General features: G+C 34.4%; 1 protein-coding gene across 12 annotated transcripts in view; it reads right to left on the bottom strand.

The window, feature by feature from the left end:
• Window positions 1–18,814, bottom strand: part of LOC147757130 (calcium uptake protein 3, mitochondrial-like) — a 229,805-nt gene that overhangs the window by 53,683 nt on the left and 157,308 nt on the right. For 2 of the 12 annotated variants that reach the window (XR_015325263.1, XR_015325269.1), the window contains one exon: window positions 9,578–9,807. The exons of the other annotated variants lie outside the window; for them this stretch is intronic. The gene's annotated coding sequence lies outside the window, so the exon portion shown is untranslated. The remainder of the gene's footprint in view (window positions 1–9,577; window positions 9,808–18,814) is intronic. 12 annotated transcript variants of the gene reach the window in all.

Genomic DNA, 18,814 nt, shown 5'->3' with positions numbered 1-18,814 from the left:
ACTAAGTTGTTCAAAAGTTAAATAATTAAAAGCTTGAAAACGGTTTATTTTGGTAGTACATTTTAAAATTTTGGGCAACACGTCTACAAGCATTTTGGTGAAAAACTTTACAAGGTTTGTATAATTCGGCAAGTCACATATCCAAGGGAAATTATAGTGTTGCGTATGGGAAATATGGTGTCACCCATGTTGCGGGAACCCTACATTTCGTCAACTGGATTAAAATTACAGTAAGATGAGGTAATTTAGGCAAAAATACTTCAGATACGAAAATGAATCCGGGTTTGTATTATATGACCGTGCACGACACGTTATTATATTATACGGCAACAGGGTGTTTACTGCAAATGATATTGAATCCCTGCCATTGCTTAGAAAATCACCGAAGCTGAATACGATGGAAAACGTGTGGCATTGTGTCAAAGGTAAATCAGGAGCGGACAGGGAATTCACGAACATCTTAGCTTAAAAATAGAGTACTCTGAGTGGGCGCTTAGGAGATATGCATGAGAAAAGAACATGCCAAACCTATGCCACAGCAGTGATTCTAGCCAGGGGGTGGGGGACCAAATACCTGTCTCACTAAGTGCCTTCTTTTCCACAACAGTTCAAAAACGTTACTCCAGGAGAAACATCCTCACATATTCTATTACTAGCAAACATAGGAAAGCAGTTTTCACACCTCTCTTCAATCAAACTCATGGAACTTTTAGGTAGTTTTATTTGAATAACCAGTATATATACATAACCTTATCTGAATAAAACCACTCCGAACACTAAACCGGTTGCTTAGTTCAGCATATTTTGAGCTTCGATCATCCTTAATTATAATGTCTTGTTTAATTTGTTAATTAACAATTAATCTCTCAGTATCCAAATAATGCTTTCGGACTGATATTATTTTCGAAATTCTGTTATGTAGAGTTTGACTGAGCCCCATATTATGTGCATGTTAGAATATCTATACAAATATTCCAGTATAGTAATAAAAGCACGGCGGTCGAAACAGTAAAGCGTCGTCCATTTAGATAAATGTAGATTAGAAATCATTACACAAGACATCATGCATTTTTAAACAATTTAATTACCAAAATTACATCGAAGTAAGATATTCGTCATATAAATATTCACTTGCGCAACACTTGAATAAGAGAAACACTATAGTTTGTGAGATGATTTGTAGAGCTAGACAATAGTGTATAGCAAGATCGATATAATTTTTTTTGACGTCAGCATATTCCTTGCAGTTTACAGTGACAAAGAAATGTGTTGAGACAAATTAAAGAGAACCGGAATCACATATATATGATAATTATTAGGCCTTCGATCAGCTAAAGCTGGAGTAAGTGTCTGTGTAGACTAATTTTTTCCATAAAGTATACAATGAAGTACTTCTAAGGTAGATTCTCAATTTAGTTACTCAGAATTCAAATAAACCTTCAAACAGATCCAGAAGCAGCATCAATTTGAAGAGCAGAGCATCTACTAAAAATTATATGATAGGTTTATGTAAAGCCTAATCATACGTTAAGTTATCAATTAAGACAGATAATATACTGTAAATGTATTTTTACCCTTTGGATACAATGGATAAAAAATAGCTAAGAATACTTAATATGTTGTCATGATTGTATTAAGGTAGTTTTTTGAGAGGATTGCTAGACGACTGGTGGCAGCGGAGATCAGATGTATTTTTGTTTATGACAGATATGTACACTGATTTGTCTATCAAACAACAAGGGTCAGAATATATAGAGCTGCAAAACAATGAAAACCGATGCTTGTTAAAAGAGCTTGATGTGTGGACAGATCTAGATAATTCAAAAAAGGCCTAGTAACGTCGGCGTGGAGTGCTGACATAACCTTGATAAGCCTAGAAGATGCTTCGTTTTAAAGCACTACAGCATACGTACATACCTGTTCAAGGAGCTGTTTATAAAAGCATGACGGTGCTTGCTCGGGAACACCCCTAACTCGTAGACAAAAGAACAGGTAATGAAACATACGTAAGAATGGAAGTATTAGAGTTTGAAGAAACAACTGGCCAAGATAGTTAGCTTACTTACGATCTTGGCCAAGTATCTGCCGCATCAAGACTGACTGGACTGCTCGATCTGTGGAGTTTTAAAACGCATCTACGATGTATTAGAATTGCCTTTAGAAGATCCAAGTCATAGCTAATGTTATAGCTAATTGGAAACTAGCTAGATTTTGTACTTTCAAAACTAAGCAACAAATATCACTCGAGATTATTTACTAAGGACGATGTCATCAGTCATATAGACGGCAGCATATAAAAGCAGGTACGACCGCCAGCCTAGTATGGAAGAGTATGACATTCATGGAAATGATAAATTACAATTAAGTGGATTTCTTGGTAAATCTTCATATTTTTCTAACAGTCAGTTACTCGAGATCGCACTACAAATGCCTATATTTAATGCACGATTGATTTTATAATCTCTTTCTTTAGATAGATACAGATTACTATCCGTTCGCATTGTGTTTGGATAAATACGATTTGTGAGAATTATTTAGTAGAATGTCAGTGAGGTATGTCGCGTGTGTGAATCATTGATAGTTTTCAAATTAACTTTTCAAAAAAGGAGGATTTCGTTAAGTACGAAGATTTTACGAACAGTAAAACCACTGAGTACGGATGTACAAACCGAAAACCACGTCTTTTGTTAGATGAGGCTAAAAATACTCCAGGCGTGTCAGATGAAACTGAATTCATCTGTGTGCCGGAAAATAATTCAAGATCTTGAAGTTCGGATGCCTCGTTAACTTGACTATTGTCATTTAGAGCAGCGTGCTTGACTAAATGGTCAACTTCAGCGGTCAATTAAAATAAATCGGCTCTTTTCATATGACTGCGACCAGTGACGCATAATGGACAAAGAAAATTATTAAAAAAGGTCTTGAATACTGCTCTCCAATCAAGTTTATAATAATGGCTCGTTGGCTTTTATTCCAAAAAAAGCCTATTGTGAATTAAGTGAAGGAATGAATAATTAAAGCAATGATTAAAGTAGAAACCACTGTTTATCAAGTCAGGGTTCTTGCATAGAAAGAGAAATACTGGATTTGACCGAGATGTTTGATCGCACCTACGAGCTGTAGTAGCTCCAACTTTGCTCCGTCAGCGTATCATCCGTTTTAACTAAACTTACTTTTAATATAAAAAAAAATATATATATATATCATGTAAAATATTGTAGAAAAAAAAAAGCAAATATATGTGGACCACTATATCGAGAGTGCTTTATCGTGGAGATAATGTACAATATTATAAACTTGCGTAAATATTGAAGGTACACAAGCAAAGGCGACGAAAAATAATAAGTAGCACACTACTCGACAAGTACTTCTGAGTGATTATGAGAAAGGTTATGCTTTGTTAAAAATACCATAGACTACCATTATGATAACGGTACGAACTTTACATTTAAGGAAGCTCTCTGCATGGAAGGGTTTTGAATTCATTTAAAAAATATTTTGTATTTCTTCAATTAAAAACCTCAGGCGTCGTAGCAATATGCAAGGTAAGACAGCTGTAATATGCATATATATACGTTAGCGTGTTCTTGTAAGGTACGTGTTCTTAAAAGAAACTACTGCAAAATTTACGTGTCATTTTACTTTGGTCTTTTTTGGTCCGAAAAAAAACTAAGATATTTGTAGACTTATCAACTACTCGACTCAAATTAAAGTAATTTTATCATCTTTATTTGAAAATGATTGAAACTGATGAAAAATATTGAAAATGAATGATGTAAAAAATGCCTTTTAGCTAATTTTCTAATAATTACTTACTATGGTCCACGGCATATAATTATGTAAAGCATTTTTTAAATTCGCAATTTTTCTGTTATTATTTATAATGTTGTAAACCAAACTCATTTAAAAAGTTAGCAAACTACAGTTTGCGAAAACCGATTTCACAAATCGTAAAAAAGATTTTATTAGCCTGATCAAAATATTAATTTAAACCTTAGTCGTTTAGCCGTCTTCTAACCAAACTCATTTTTAACCTTGCCATGCCTAAAAATTGACTCGCAAACAATGTGCACAATACAACATTTGGAAATCAACTTCACCATAGAGTCATAATATAAGCTTGAGCTTAGATGTTTCGAGCTTGTGTCTATACTGCCGACACACATCTTATAAATCCAACATGTGAAGAATCAGTTAGATCAATATGTTTTTGTAGGTATGAACGTCATAAGAAAAACAAAATTATTTCGGTAAAACAAGAGTTTCGTAAAGCTATATGTAAAAGTAAGATATATATAAAATACATGATTCCAAGTAACGCGCTCTATGTAGACAATTCCGGCGTACTGCAGAACAGATTTTGTTTCCGGCATTTCATTTCAAAACTATAAACCAAACTTTTTTATTGGAAAAAAACGTATTGGTTTTAATTAAACGTTCTAGAGATCAAAGCTATTCTGAGCAAAGATAACGTTGAAGTGAAAGTCTTGAAGCACTGTGTCTGAATAAATTATGTTGACACTATCCTTAATCATATTTTCTGCAAAAATTATCGTATGTATGACTCCCAGGCCGCATTTCTCAATTTTCCGATATCCTAAGAATGTGGTCATACGTGTACTTCTCATAATCCTATCAAGTAAATGCGTCAATACCAATACGCTTAGTTACTTCTATAATATATTTCGGATAAATTAAGTAACATCTATCGCTTTACTACACAAATAACTTTATTTGTGAATATCGTCTACTTAAAGTTTTCCAGAAATCAATGTGTCAAAAAATGTATAAACGCTATCTTGAGAGCTAAAATAATTAAATGTGCAGGAATATTGCTTGCTGACTTAAATGGGTCAGAGGTAAAGGCACCGGCGTAGTGAACACAAAAAAGCTGAACCAGCTGTCTGTATGCTACAGTTTCACAGACTAAACCATTGTTCCACGTAATTTCGAGGCGCACTTTATCCCCGCAACAAGCGGCAGTGTTTATGTCAATTCTCACTTCCTTTGATTTGAATTCGAAAAATTAGACATTAATGGGCAGTGAGTTAACGTTATTAGACGAGAGGTCTAGTTCCTAAATACTGACGTGCGAAGCATCACCAGGGTTTCTGGTCATGATATCTATACACTGACTATGACCTTGACCCTTAGATTAGAGGGCTTTAAATTAAAATTAGAAGGACATGAAAGGCTTTCAGGATTGAGAAAGGTGTCACGGTCAACTACATGAGCATTTCAATAATGTTGACTAATTAGTCGTTGTAGTGCGCGTTTCTATGAGATGTTCTAAAACATAGATTGTAGCGACACTGTACATCAAAACACAATTGCTCAAATTGATAAAAGTGTGTTTTAACAGGGTCGGAAATATATTGATTATAAAATGAACTCTACTACGTTAGCACTAAGTCACAACGTGTGGTGACGACTCAGTAATGAACAAAGTAATCAATAGGATGAATATCAAAAAAAAAGGTTCTGCTGGCTTATTTGGCTTGAAAACATAAATAGTTTCAAATTGTAAAAAATTGTGAAGAAACCATTCATCAACCGCGAAGAGACGACCAAGCGCTTTGGATGACTATATGTAGGATACTGACTTGTTATATGGAAATCCTAAAAAAACATAGCTAAAGCCGGGTTTTTTCAATAGAAATTAGATAATAATCATAATAATAATTAATAATCACTGTGAACAGTTACACAAATGGGGGGGGGGGGGGAAATATATCAAATCAGAAGAAAACATGCATAATGATTAGAATGTATGTAGACGTATGGCAAAGAATATATAATCGCATTTTGTATAGCTTTCGTTCCGTGATCGGCGCACCTTATATAGTACGCATATACAATGCTACTACAATCTACATCACGTACCTTCCTTGTACATGTCGATGTAATTCATTACACTTGCATTTTTTCTTCAGTTCTCATAAACAATCCGAAATTATTAAATGTTACTTTTCTTTACACCATATTTAACGATCTAGCTTGAGTCTATAAAGGGGCATCATAAACTCGACTTTTAAAAAACTATTTAACGTTGATCGTAACAGTGATTAATTCCGGAGTGCAATGCTGGGCAGGGAATTAACGGGAATACTTGAGAGTAATTATATAACCAACTTTTTATCTTTCTTGAACACAGTAAGGTTTAAAGGAAAAGTATAAAAACCTACACGCCGGCAAATTCAGATTTGCTATAACAATTATGTTTTTCGGAGTATCCACCTTCGATATTCCGAAATACATATCATTCAATAAATCTCCCAATTTTGAGCAAAAAAAAACGCTTTATTTTTTCTAGAATCAATATTTCTCTAGTTAGTCGAGGTTTTTTTTAATTTTGCATTTTTTTATAGAGCTTTCTGTCAGATTTTCGGTCACCCTTACTATTTTCAATTTCAAACATATAAGAATTCACATATTCATCACTATTAGTTTAACTTGCTTGAAAAGCATTTCTAAAGTAAACAAGATTTTCAAAGATTTGAGAATGTATTGACTAGTTTTCGAAAGCCAAAGTTAGCTAGAATGTGTTTGTTTGAGATTTAACTACTAAGCAAGACGTAATATAATTTTTTTCTAAAAAGCTTCAGGTACAAGCTTCGATACGGATTTCAAAGGCTGTCTTTCAAAGGAATAGCGAAAGTTCAGTGGTGTATGATATTCTAGGAGAAATCAATGGTCATACATTAATCAAAATTACAAAAATACTGCATATGATTTGAAGATAAACATAAGATAAAAGACAAGCTTTTTTAACATCAAGAGTACGGGAACCTCTGAATACGTTTTGAATATTTTTAAATTTACTTATTATAAATGAGCCTTTATATTATTTTCTAAGTTGAATTTTACAATTATAAATGATTAATCTGCTCGATATAATTGGCGACAAAAGTTTATAGAAGAGTAATACAAGTTCATGCATTTATATACATATATATTACGGATACGCGAACAACATAACGCCCTAAGAGAATGATATAGTACGATAATTATGATGTATGCCTTTTATGTTATATCACTAATAACGATGAACGCCAGCGGAAAGAAGTCAATATGCAGTTTATTATAAAATAATCCGCTTATTAGTTTTTATAGGTGCGAGTCATTGCGCTAGACAGTAACTAACCTGGTTTTTATCCAAAGGTATCACATAAGCCATTAAAATGACAATCTCTTTGTGTTCCAATTCGAGACATTCAAGGGAAGTTAGTCCGCCAAAAGAATAATACGAAAAATGTTGAGTGAAAGTGGCTGCGTATATTTGTCACCTAATGTACGTGGGTGTTTATAGTTTAGTCCGTCGACGATATGGATATTGGTAGTACCGTGAATAAATCAGGCGTATGCTTAACCAGCAACTGCACGCATCAGAAGCCGGTTATAACGCACAAGTTGTCATAGCGGCTTCCTATGCTATGGACTATGCGATCACCACAACTGTGTAGGTTAGGTTCTTCCACAGAAATAATCAAAGTTTGTGTTAAAATCTTAAAAGCGGTGGAAACTGCAACGCATTTAGCATCACAAGCCAAGAGGGGCCACCAGCTTATCGGAAGATAGTCAAGTCACTACGATAGTGCTCAATTTCCAATACCATATGTCATTAAAATTCCAATATGATTGTGCATATTATAATCCGATTTTTTATGTGTGAGGTACTTTGAATTATGTATTAACAGTTCAACTTTGAATATTAAAAAAAGAAGATTCTCTCAGAAGCGTATGAAAATATGACAGTTAATTGCACTCAAAGTGGATAGGAATGCATAACAATTATTCATCATATATATAAATATTGAAATATTTTAATTTGATATGCTGCAAGGGCATTCGAATTTTCAAACAGCCCTATAAGCGTATGAGTAAATAGGTAATCTATCAGATCGTAACTAGAAAATCTCCTTTGACGACTAGAGTTACCCTCCTGATCATATATGAAGATCCATGCAAAAAAAACAGGACTTTGTTTGCTTGTATATCATTTATTTGTATATCACCAGTACATCAAAATAAACTAAAGAACTGAATACTTTTCAGAACTTGAAGATATCCACATATAGGGGTACAGGCTACGGTGTTATTAGGTAAAAGCGATTATTTAGTAGACTCTAAATTACTGAATCTTACAAGTTGACCTACAAATTAGGTTTAAACCAAATATGCAGTTTCAGGAACAAACCAAGTTTTGTAAAAACTAGCACTCAGCTTATCTTTTGTTATTGCGCTTTACAGACTTGAACTACCACAGGCAATTCCATATTTAAAAAAAAAGTAGAAGGAATATATTGATTGTTAATTACATGAACAAAAGTGAAACTTTATAAAAAATATGGTAATTTTAGGAATGGTTTACCTTTTCGTTCACACGCGTCATTAGGTCTTCGCATATGCAACATATACGGAGTTGCGTGCAAAGGCCAATCGGTGTGAAAGGTGAACGACGTGGAAATTATACATCTTCAAGGTGCGCCAAAGAGCTGTTTATAAAAAATGTTTGACATGTTTTCACTTGCTTAGAAACCATGGCATGCACAGCTTTTGAGAAGACAGTGTTTTTATGGTTTTTCTATCTGCAGTACGTATCTATCACAGAGTATTATTTTTTGCATGTGTGGCTCGACTGTCAATAATAATGTGTTTCAACTTTAATACAAGTATGATTATAACTGCCCTGCCTGTGTGGTGTTAGTCAGTTCAAAATGAAATATTGGAGTGTTGAAAGTACTTGAAATAAGCTTATTTAAAAAAATAACTAAGGTAAACTAATGAGGGAAGACGATGTTCCAAATATTGGATATTCAGTGTTCCTCTGTACCATGTGCTACTTCACTTTCATGATAAACTGTTTTATGAGTACCAATTTTATGGAATTGTCTAAAAACTTATTTGATGGAGAGACTAATTTCAAACTCAACAGTGTAATACAGATGTGAAACGAAGAACACAGCATTCTGAGTCGTGGTCGAAAGTATCATGCTTAAAGCATCTTAGCAACTGCAGGGCGGCGTACTAATTGCTTATAACGCGATTATCGTTGCCTCAGATTTGTGCACGAAAATACTAACTTATGTAAAAGGCACTTACTTTTTTAAATCCAGCATTGACTTAGATATTAATTCATTAGCTAAAAACCTTTGTGCAAATATGAAGTGCAAAGCTAACTTTATGCGGCATTTAAAGGAAGTTACTCGGTCTGCCACATTGATTTGCAACACTTTCTTCCATTCTTCTATTGTGAAAACACTGGAATTTTATACAGAACATTAACGAAACTTAAATGTACCTAAACCGATCAACTACCGTGTTTATATTTTATTTATTATACCACCATATTTATAAAAAAAATTGTAGAACGCACATCCCACAGGTGGGGCTTCGAATGTGATAGGATAAATTGACTTTCATAAAGTAATTACTACTAGGTAATACAATATATTTCTTAAGCTAATAGAATGGCCGTTTTTACATTTAGTAATATCCAAAAGTAACCATTATTAATTCTCAGAATCCTGTACTCAATATGATTAATTTATAATTACAAGGTGTTAGGTACACATACTTTGCTGGGTGTTAGTCATAGTGGGGATGCGTTCATCCGGATAATGAAACCAAAACACATGATGGCGAGGGCGAGAGGTTCGTTTTCATAGTATGGGTGAATATCAGCTATGATTCAATGTCTTTACGTACGACATGTATGACTCAAATCTCCTTGCCGAATGCTAGCCTCTGTAGGTGCTTTAAAAATAACCCCATAAATAACGCGGAGTATCTATAGCAATAAACTACCTGAAAAAAGTGAAAAACTTATTAGAAAGACGCAAAAGTATATCTAACAGTACTGGTCTTTCGAATTGGAATTTAAAAACTGCTTTTTGGGAACACGTGTGTAGGATAAATTGCAAGGATCTCAAGTCCATTTCTTACGTTACAAAATAGGTAAAAAGCAGACATGGCAAATACAGAGCAACTATACGGTTGTCTTTGACCCTTCTTTGACGAAGAAACCTTTCGTGTAAACCACTAGTGCAAAAATCAATTACTGAAATGATCGCTGGTTCATTCTCTAATTTTAATCCAAAGTCATTTGCCACCAAAGAAATATGAATTACTGAAAGCGAACATATAAATATATGAACATTTCAGGAAGATAAAATCGTTAAGTTTGAAATATAATATAGTTTCTCCATGCTGTAGCGAAATGGCAGATTAACACAGTATTTGCTAAAGGCAGGATTTTTAACTTAGAACAACTTAACAGTCTACATCTAGATCCATTGTGTCGCGGGAATTTAAAAAATCATGGTTCAGATTCCGAATCGAAGCCTTAATTAAAGCAAAGAGAGACACGTCCGTCAGGTAGCTTCTATAAGTAGATTCAAGATGTGCATCAAAATGTCTGTTTTCGTCTAGGTGCAGTTTATATGCAAACCCAATTTTGTCCCAATTAACCCCGTATACCTATTAGGTGCATATTATATTTAAATAGAACAGTTAGAACCGTTTGAAGTATAATAATAAATAAGCAATCTCGAAAAAAATCCAAAATCCTTATACAAAAGAGGATACTAGTTCATATATGTAAATCAAGTTCGGCGTTCTTCATTCCAGTGCGCTTTAAGTCCCGTCTTTCACCTAGTAGAAAGACCGCGCCTTTTTCATCAAATCATTAAAGAGTTTATTCAGAAAAAGATCGGTAAAGACTATGCTCCGCGTTCATTAATATAATATTGAGCACAGGTAGCCCTAATAATGGGAATCAACTTGACTATTAGTATTGCTTCCTGGTTCCCTTTAACGGTGAGACACAGTATGCGCTTCTGCACAACGATTTCACTAGCAAAAATATTATCCTTCCATTATACCGCTAGAATAAGCCCACGCTATACTCTATAACTTTTTTTTTATATAAAATATCTAATCTAGTGGCTAAATTAAAGATATCGTTTCATGAATCGCAGTGAACTTTTTATACCCAAATAAAAAACCGAGCTGCTAGCTTCGTCGGTTTCCCAGGTCTGTAGGAGCACATCATTCGAGCGGTTTATATATGTATATATATATATATATATATCCATTTTCAAGTGTAGACTTGTTGTGTCATCCCTTCTTATTATTACAGTGGTTGTATGTAGCAACACAAGGTAGGTTATGCGCAGCGTTGGGCTGGTGTATCACGTAGCAAGCTAAATAAAACCCTGTGATGAACCCCAAAGTGGTGATAACGTCGCACTACAAGAAGGCAAGTGCTTATCCAGTGTTACAATGGATATGTCCATCTTTCCTTTGCAGTGATTGGGATAAAGATATTTTGAGCGGTCAAAACAGTGAACGATAAATATAAATCTCACACGTGTATTATCAAGCATGACATACAAATTAAATAGGAAAATTTTACTATACATTGTATATAGGTGCTGACGTGGAAGCTCTATTTTCCAAAACGAAAAACGGACCCTTTTTCATTTAAGTCTTTAAAATTCACTCGATCTAATGTTATTTAGGTGTCTATTTGTATATACAAAAATATCACTATGTTACAAGAATATGTAAAACAATATTATTCACCTAGTCCGTGTTGACACTCTGTTCTACTTCCGATTCGTTGTTGTCAGGCTGAATTACTGCTCTATTTTTGCTGATAGCTTGAAAAAACATCACCTTCCACTAAGTGTCCTAGAAGTAATATAATTATAAAAGTTATGCTCCAAAGAGAACATTAAAAAAAGTCAGCATACTCTATTTGTGCAAATTCTTTTACTGCCTCTACTTATTGCAAATTATGTGCTTACCTACTATTAGCAGGTACCCGATTCATCAAAATTGCTAACAGAAAAAACATGACAAAATTTCCTCATTGCTAAAGGTGCAGCATAAGCGCTGCCTATTCTCGGATGTTCTTAATTTATATTAACAATTTCGAAACCTTGTTGAATACAATATTTAAAATAAGAAGAGGATCATAAAAAGTGTACAATTTTAATTTAATTTTTGGCAAAAGATTTAAAAATTATGATTTCGCAACGCAACAGCATGTGTAGAAGTACGGCTTGCACTCAAAGAAATGGAACCACCTGATAGAACTATCGTTTTTCATAACAGTTACATTGCAAGGAATGAGAGAATTAAACGGATATTTTATTTGTAAGCAAATATCTATATAACAAATGTCAAGGAATACTGTGTATGTGCCTAGGTGTTATGTACATGCATTATCCTCATAATGCAATGCTAATGCGTTCACCTATAAAAACTTAATGGTCAAGACTCCAAACAGGACGACGACCTTTTTGCGTGTTGTTAGAAGCCAGCATTTTGAAGCAGCACTTGAAGGCAGTACCAGACACAAAACTTAAAATATTTAAAATTATTTCGGTAATTATTATTGGTACATTAACAGTTACTTGATTACAAGTAACTGTTAGCTGACTTATCTCGCACGCCCTCCCCCTCTGTATAATGTATGATATCAAGGAATGATTTATGCAAAATACACGTTTACGTTGTTCAGAAATGTTTGTCTTAAATAATAAAAATTACACGAATTCAAAAATTTAAAGTACATAATGCTCTAAGCTGTTTTATTTTCAACCTTTTTTTTACATTTTAATAGGCAGTGGACGGATCTAATATAAAAATAAAAGCTTCCCTTCTTCTGGTAAATGGAACGCCACTTTTACAATAGGTTTTTAAATATTACTGAGTGTACTGAATATCAAGTAACGAAAGCTTGTCACACTAAAAAATGAGTCACTATACTTAATGTTTTCCCTGGCCCTCGCTTAATTTAATGTAGAATTAGTTTTGAGGTGTTTTGAAAACGGTGAAGTCTAAAAACTGCATGGAAGTGGAAACCTTTGATCTGCTGGTTAGATTTAGTCTTGCTATTAGTGTTTTGATGACGATACTAAAACTGGAAAACGTTTGCATACGTTCTACGATAGCACTAGGAATATTGAATAGTAAATACAGTAAAAATAATAATAACCACAATCAAAAACACTCGATTAACTCATATGATTTGGAAAGTATCAGCTTTAGAGATAAAGGCCGGGTACAGTAGCAACTTAAAATTAGAAAATTCATCAAATGAGAAAAGTTTCGAACTCCCATCAGTTAAGAGCATTGGAATTAGTGTTTCTAGTAAACTAACATATACAAAATCTCTAATTTTACCTGGAGGCGCGTCACAAGTTACACGGAAGTTTTTGTCCTTGCTCTTCTTCTAGGCCTTACCATTTTTGAGGTAAATCGAATGCACGAAAGAACGATTACCGCTAACTAAAGAGCCCTATTTTAAAGAAATAAAATAGGTCTTAAAATACAGCATTGGTTATTTAATAACCTTGATTAACAGTGCGGTTGCTGTATGTTAACAAATAATACCACAGGGTACAACATTGGCCTATCAATGCAAAAGATAGAGAGGTCGTTACCGTATTTGTGCATTCTTCGCACGGAATCCGTGCTGCGCATGCGTGTCGGGCGCTACCTAATACTGTTTTGCTGTTATTCTCAATTGAAGCAGATTTATACCTACTCGGTCTAAATCGGAATTCGATTCTGCAATTATTCTATCACATTTTTTTTTCTATTACCCCCGTTTTCCAGTTAGAGCTTATTGTTCCGCTTCTGTTTTTTAGTACAGTCTATTGATCACTCGGTTACGTTGCTCTGTTGACATGTCAGGTTGTTTTAGCGATTCCATTAGTTTAGTCCAATTGTTCTGCTATCCTAATTTAGATATTCCACTATAAACACTAATCACTTGTGAATTTCCGCCACTTGTGAATTAATAGAACAGAAAACAGCTACAAAGGAGTTCGAACATAATGAAAACATGAAGGCGAACTTACTACGATCTAGGCAAGAAACGTGTCAAGTTTATGCCTTATAAATGACTGAACAAAATGTACAAATAGAAAATGCCAAAGATTGCTAGAATCGCTTGTTTATAGACATGTTTAGTCGCGCACAATCAACAATACGCGACATGCGACTTTAAAAAAATCAAAGGTTTCTCGACGCCAATGCGAGCAAATTAAGACTGAAAGTATCTAAAAATTAATTCCTTGAAGTAGTCCTCCATCTTGATATGTTATCATATTACACATAATGATATTTGTAATTTATATTTAGTATCGCTACACGGCTCTTTTTTTATTTCTCTTAACAGCCTCCTATAAAAATGAGATCAGGAAATCGAGAGAGATTGGTGAAAGTGCTTGAGTGACGAAAACGAGCCAGCGCTAATGCTGCATGAAAATAATCAGAATGTGACAAGAATATCAATGCAGAGAGCGCAAATTATTGGTTTTAGCGGCAAATATATGTAGTACAAGGACTAGGTTATGGTATCGCGTGAACTAGATTAATCTTTGTCTGATGTTTTCTGTTTGGAATATTTCGGTTTCTAATTTAAACCTTTTTTGCGTTTTTAATGTACTTGAATTTCATTTTCCAGGCCAGTTTTTTTTCAGTTTATTATAGCTTATGTTTTGCCAATAATTTCTGTAGCCTTCACTTTTTGAACATATATTTTTAAATATTCCAGATGGGAGTAGAATATCTGCAAGGCAGGGGCAGAATCAAGCTTATTTTCACTTTACATGGTTTGAAGCAGTATAAAAGAGCACAGCCTACTTGATTATATTCCACTGAGAACCTGCGAAGTTACAACCTCTTAATAAAATGCTTATGTTTTCTCAGAAATCATGCGCGCTTACTTAAAAAATATGGAATTTTTTAATCGCTTAACGTTGGTGTCTCATTTTGGGTTTTTTTCCGAAATTGATTCCATGATATCACGGAATAAACAGATATGTAAAATTAAATTACTGAACGGCGATCTGTCGTGGGCAAGTATACAGCAAATTGAAGAACCAGGGACTTTTTTCTATCTGTCTGTCAGAGGATCTATCCTTTATACAAATGTAAATATATCCAGGTATCTTGATATTTTTCTGTATCTAAAAAAAGGGACCCATAACCCAAGTTCCCAGCGCCTGGCACATCTGTATCACACCTGTATCTCCACACACACTCACAAAATCTCACAGCATGCAAAAGTTACCAACCTGTACCCTTTCATTTATTTCAACTAAATCCTTTAGTCCGAGTAATTATTGCATAACTAGTTATTACATAGGGCATAATAAAAGTCAAATAGTACAATGGTGCAATTAATTTATGCGGCATCATCATATATTATAAAAAAATTTTGTCTTTTTAAAGGTGAAAAAAAAATTCAGTTGTTTTGTTCATACCTCTTGTTTGGTTGCTACAGTATCCTTCCAAAAGCTTCACTAGAAAGCAAAGATCCAAATTTTATGATGGTTCCATCAGATTTTACCGCAGTTAAAAGTCAAATAGCCAAAAGATTTACCGAGATTTAAATAGATATTTTTTCCACATATCTACTACTCTCATTTTCTCCCAGATTCTGAATAATATCTGACATGTTAATATTCTCTATTTGGGTTCATCTACCTGGCAAAAAATAAGCTGGACATACCTTGCAAAGTTCAAAAAAATTTAATTCAGTCAATATCAACTCTAATTTTCAATACTATACAATTAATTTTACATTAGGCTGGACATACCTTGCAAAGCTCAAAAAAACTTAATTCAGTCAATATCAACTCTAATTTTCAATATTCTACAATTAATTTTACATGTTTCTACAGACACAAATCTATCAGCTACAATAAAAGGTGTGAAAAACCTCGCTTGAATCCAGGTGAGCGTGAACAAACATAGTTAAGGTCTTAAGTAAGGCATGACTTTTTTTTCTAATGTGTTAAATGTAACATTAATCGATTTCATTATATAAATCGATGTATATTTTTTACACATAAAGCAACATGAGCCGTACAGATCACTATTTAGATCAGGGCCTTAGATTGGTTAAGGTTGTTAACTGCAGAGCTTCAAGTAATGTATCTTTGATATAAGTATAACATTCAGTGGAATGTTTTGATTTCTCAAAGCGCTTTCGTCACTTTAAATGGTACCTATTTCAATCAGCCAGAAAAAAGCAATGACCAACATTTAATAAAAACGTACTGCGTGAGCGTGTACTTATATGTATAGATAGATGCGCCACCTGTCCATTTTTTGATCCGTGGCTAGCCTCACAACCAGTGTGAACAAGAATAGCAATAATGTTTACAATTATTCTGTTGCATCTGGAGTTACCGCCAACTAATAATTCATCGTTTGTTGCGTGAACGCAGCTCCGTAGTTTAATATAATGGTGCCAACCTAAATTTAGTTGGTGGCACATCCTTCCTGTTGGAGAGTAAGATTGTTTAAATAACGAGGATGAGGGTCGTTGCACCCTTCATGTATTGTAACAACTCACGTTACCTGCGCAGCCTTAGGTTATCAGCTGTAAGGAGAAGATAATACGTTGTTGAGAAGCTATATGTATGCTACGGGTAACGGGGACTTGGAATAGGAGTTGAAGCTATTTTAGCTAGCATTAACGATTTTATTTACCGGATGGAAATTAAGGCGGTTGTCGGTCATTTTGGACGTTCCCGGACAAGTCCGGCAAGCTAGTTCTGGTTTCTATTCTAATTATTGTAAAAGAATAGGGACAGAGCCAGCAGTGAACTTTATCTTTCTATATAATTTTGTATAGTTTCTACCACAAGACTAGTAAAACCTTCACCGTATTTAGGTCCTAGGAATGAAATAAGGGCCAGAATAAGTAGGCATTTACAACGGATTCTCTTTAGTGGTGCCGCTCACCTGATTTCGGAAGGGGGTCATTGAGATGTTAATTATAAAAGGTGCTTATGCTAATTAAAAAAGCGTATATTTTCGCGTATGAGGCAGTTTTAGTAGATGTCTATTATAACAAAGATTTTATGTCAAAGGGTTTCCCAAAGGGCTTATACAATCAAACGTTGCGATATACGAGAGTGCAAAACCATGTACCACATATGCGTGTCTCTCTCCCTTTGGAGATATATATTGATTTTTTAGGTTCTCGCAAGTTACTCCAATTAATGAATTCAATAAGAAATGCTAGAATTAAAGCTGGTTCAGATCTGCTATCGTGGTTTTTATCGATATTTCGTCTCCATCCAGCTTTTTATTTTTCCTACCTTTTCATTCTTCCAGTACACGTATTATACAATCAAATATATTGTAAATCTCACACAAGCTGTGCGGTGCTGTTTCTAGGTGGTGTACAATACTGTTCATGAGAATTTTTAACTTTGTAATCTATTGACTATAATGACGCTTTTTGCCAGTCGTGTGTATAAATGGTATTATATGTGTACGTATATATGCCCGTTAAAGACTTCTGGAGCTCCATGATTTTCTTGCTATCTCTTTTTACATGTTGCTGTAAGTCCCTCACCCATTGGTACATTATCCATTATATCTGCTTGTGATATCGTCTCGTAAATAGCCCATATGGCAATTGCATCGTCCTTTTCTTGAAATACATGAATTAGAATCCAGCTACAACAACAAAGTGTGTCTAAGCAGACGCAGGCAAAGCGTAATCGCGTATTCCATGTTCACAAGACAATGCTACTAATTGGAACTTAAGTTGTTAGTTGGACGTGTGCAATGAAAAGTGCCAGGCGTATCGCTCGGCAAGGTTCGCTCAGCAGGACCTACAGGTATCAAATAGTTCCGAAGCTATTAACTACAATGCTCTATTTGTTACTTAGCTCAAATGTATCAGTTTCTGCTGGTCCCGTGGTCAGATATTTATCCGCGGGATAAATCGGGTTAGCCCGATCAAGCAAATGCCAGAGACGACGTGAAAGTTTAGCAAGTAATGCCTTTTTTACCTTTCTTTCTTGCAACTTCGGTTATGGTCCTTCACACATTTCGATTTACGTGGCACACACCACAGCTACATTTAAGAAACAGACTGTCTGAGAATCGAGTTAATTACACCAATCCTTTGAGAACTTGCGCCTGTCGTTTGAGTCTCTTAAACAGAATTTCAATTTTATTAATTTGGTTTTCGGGAAAATAGATGTTACCAGATTTTTAATCATTCCAAAATGATCCTTGACGACGAGTTTATTTTCAGACACAGCGACATTAATACAAATTAAAATGTTAATATAGTAATGGACTTTATCCTTTTAGTTCAATGAAGACTCCGGACCTTACTCAAACCACGAATCTTTGAGGAAATGGACAGAAATCTCTTAAATGGTTTTTCGTTTCATTTCGTAGACAAACTTTTAACATGCATACGTCGAACTGAGGCGGTATATTGGTATGAGTCATACAGAGTAAAATCCAACTTGCATCAGTGGTTACGAATCCGCATAAATTTTATTTGGGTGCTGCCTGTTAGATAGATTTGTTAAATTTCGCTTTGAATTTAGCCCAGAAATTAGCTTTCTAATCTAGCTGACTAAGCAATGAGTATTGCCCTACAAAAATACTTAAAAATTAAAAAAAAAATAAAACATTGAAAATTTTTAAAATTACCTTCTACTCTAGGCTTGCCAAGGTTTTATTTCACTGACCTTGATCAGCCCTCTGGAAGAAAATAGTTCATAGAGTGCTCACTGATTTTTGACACAATAATTGCCTTTAGGTTCTTCTGAATATGACTAGGCGGCTAGTTGAAGACGGTTACTGATGATGGAAAGTAACTTTAACAAAATTCACTCGTACCAATTTTTATATGCGTTCCCGACTTAAAAAGTGAAAATTTGAATTGAAACAGAAGTTTCTTGCCAATATATAGCTGTGGGGAACTTTGACATGTTTGCACTCAAAATTATAGCGACATTTCAAAGGCTCATTT

This window comes from Varroa destructor, unplaced genomic scaffold (genome assembly GCF_002443255.2).
Source record: "Varroa destructor unplaced genomic scaffold, Vdes_3.0 BEIS01000003.1, whole genome shotgun sequence".
In the NCBI taxonomy this organism is placed as follows: Eukaryota; Metazoa; Arthropoda; class Arachnida; order Mesostigmata; family Varroidae; genus Varroa; species Varroa destructor.
Note: the sequence above shows the minus strand (reverse complement) of the source record. Positions and strands in the feature narration are given on the sequence as shown.